Raw genomic sequence first — 2810 nt, 5'->3', positions numbered from 1 at the left:
GCCCCTTTATTAATATAGTAGACATGTGCGGCCCATGATTACTTACCAAAATTCTTGGAGTGCCCCCCCTGTGAAAATTGTTGCCACCCCAATCTAAATCATTGATGAAGATATTGAACAGAACCGGACACATGACTGATCCCTGTGGGACCCCACTCGTTATGCCCTTCGAACATGACTGTGAACACTGATAACTACTCTCTGTTATTATTCCCCACCCCTCCATTGAGTAATGGGCCTATCCTGTCCTTGGTCTTCCTCTTGCTTCTAATGTATTTGTAGAATGTTTTATTGTTACCCTTTATGTCTCTAGCTACTTTGATCTTGTTTTGTGTCTTGACCTCACTAATTTTCTCCCTACATATTTATAGGTTTCAGAGTAGCAGCCGTGTTAGTCTGTATCCGCAAAAATAACAGGAGTACTTGTGGCACCTTAGAGACTAACAAATTTATTAGAGCATAAGCTTTCGTGGTGGGTTGTAGCCCACGAAAGCTTATGCTCTAATAAATTTGTTAGTCTCTAAGGTGCCACAAGTACTGCTGTTATTTCTACATATTTATGTTATTTGTTCATATTCATCCTTTGTAATTTGACCTAGTTTCTACCTTTTCTAGGACTCTTGATTTTTAGATTATTGAAGATCTCCTGGTTAAGGCATGGTGGTCTCTTGCCATACTTCCTATCTTTCCTACGCAGAGGGATAGTTTGCTCTTGTTCCCTTAATAATGTCTCTTTGAAAAACTGCCAACTGTCTTCAATTGTTTTTCCCGTTAGACTTGCTTTCTATGGGATCTTACCTACCAACTCCCTGAGTTTTCTAAAGTCTGCCTTCTTGAAATCCACTGTCTTTATTTTGCTGTTCTCCCTCCTACCGTTCCTTAGAATCATGAACTCTACCATTTCATGATCACTTTCACCCAAGCTGCCTTTCACTTTCAAATTCTCTAACAGTTCCTCACTATTTGTCAAAATCAAATCTAGCCCCTCCCCTAGTAGCTTTCTCCACCTTCTAAAATGAAAAAAAATTGTCTCCAATACATTCCAAGAACTTTTTGGATAATCTGTGCCCTGCTGTGTTATTTTCCCAACAGATGCCTGAGTAGTTGAAGTCCCCCGTCACCACTAAGTCCTGTGCTTTGGATGATTTTGTTAGTTTTTAGTATGTAAGGCCAAACCGCCTCCCTTTTTTCTCTGCCTGTCCTTCCTGAGCTAGCTGTACACATTTTAACCAATATTCCAGTCATGAGTATTATCCCACCAGGTCTCTGTGATGCCAACTATGTCATAGATGAGGTCATTTACTATCATTTTGAATTCTCCCTGCTTATTCCTCATACTTCTTGCATTAGTATACTGACATCTAAGATACTGATTTGACACCCCCTCCCCCAGTTCTGTCCTGTCTCTCCCTTATCCCTGCTAAAACAGCTCATGCTCCCCCCAAATTCCGACCTTTCTCCCAAGTCTCCAAATCTCCCCTAAAGGCTAATCAGATAATAATTATCAGAAGAATAATTATAAGTACATTAGCTAGGAAGGTGAAAAATAGATGACATCAAGAAGGCTGATAAATCAACACTATCACCCTCACAATAAAACAACTATCCCACACAATAAACCTGAGCACACATAGTCTCTCAGAGCAGCACCCACCCACACTGATCAACTCAAATCTGCCAGGACAACAGAATCCCCACACAAATCATCACAGTTGAGTTGCTGGTTGAGTTGCACTCACACTGCAACTCAACCAGCATACCCAATAAACCCAATCACACATAATCCCTAACTGGAACACAAATCCCTTATTTACCACACACAAATATCAAACAAATGTCCCAGTATAACACAATCCAAACAGAAATCAACAGAAATAAATACACAGCTATACCAGCAAACCCAATATCCCCAAACATCACTCTGAACACCAGACTGTCTATTGAGTCTGTATCACATGATGCAAAGAGCTACAAGAATGGTTCAGAACTCTTTCCCTTTAGCTTGTCCCCAGGTTCCATTATCACTGGGATTCATGGTCTGTTATTGGCCAGTTTTTAAGGTCTCAGCCATTTTGGGGCTTTTTAACACAAATGAGTTTCCAAATTACCCTTGTGTGACAGAAGAGGTTTTCAGCTCCTAGCAAAGGGCTAAGCTGATTGCCTCCAGGGGTAGAAGCCTGGCACAGTGACCTGGCTGACAGGGCAGCTAAAGAGAAGGTAACATTTGGAAGAAGAAGGATCTCTGACAAATGTAGAAAAAACAGCTCTAACTTTTAAAAGCTTGTAATTAATCACTAATGGATGGAAACTAAAATGTTGCTCTCCTTTCCCCTCCATGCCTTCCTTTCTCCTTCTTTTTCCCTCCCATCGAGACCGTTTACCATTCTTTTTTTTAGGTTTTGTGGGGGGAATCAATAAAATATAAACCAATCAATAAATATAGAGAAATGTGCACATTTAAAAGTGCATTAAAATAACTGGTTAACATGGAAAATGAAATTAAGATTTAAGCATTTTAAGGAGTTAATTGGAAAACAATTCCTCCCTCACTTACCCCAATATAAATCAGGAAAAACTGCACTGAAGCCAAGAGAGATGCACTGCTCAAAAGCTGGGGTAAATGAGAGAATGACACCAAAAGAGAGGTATCTTCTTCTTCTTCTTCGTCTTCTTCTATTGTTTAATGTCCCTATATAAAGTCCTACCTAATGCACATGCACAGACACAGATTATCACTTTCACAGCACCATTCCCCATGTGATGATTTGCAATCACTTCTATATGGTTTGGTGCCCACATGGGAATTGTTC

Source organism: Emys orbicularis, chromosome 12 (genome assembly GCF_028017835.1).
Source record: "Emys orbicularis isolate rEmyOrb1 chromosome 12, rEmyOrb1.hap1, whole genome shotgun sequence".
NCBI classification, from domain to species: domain Eukaryota; kingdom Metazoa; phylum Chordata; order Testudines; family Emydidae; genus Emys; species Emys orbicularis.
The sequence above is the reverse complement of the archived record's forward strand: the minus strand, read 5'-3'. Positions refer to the sequence as shown.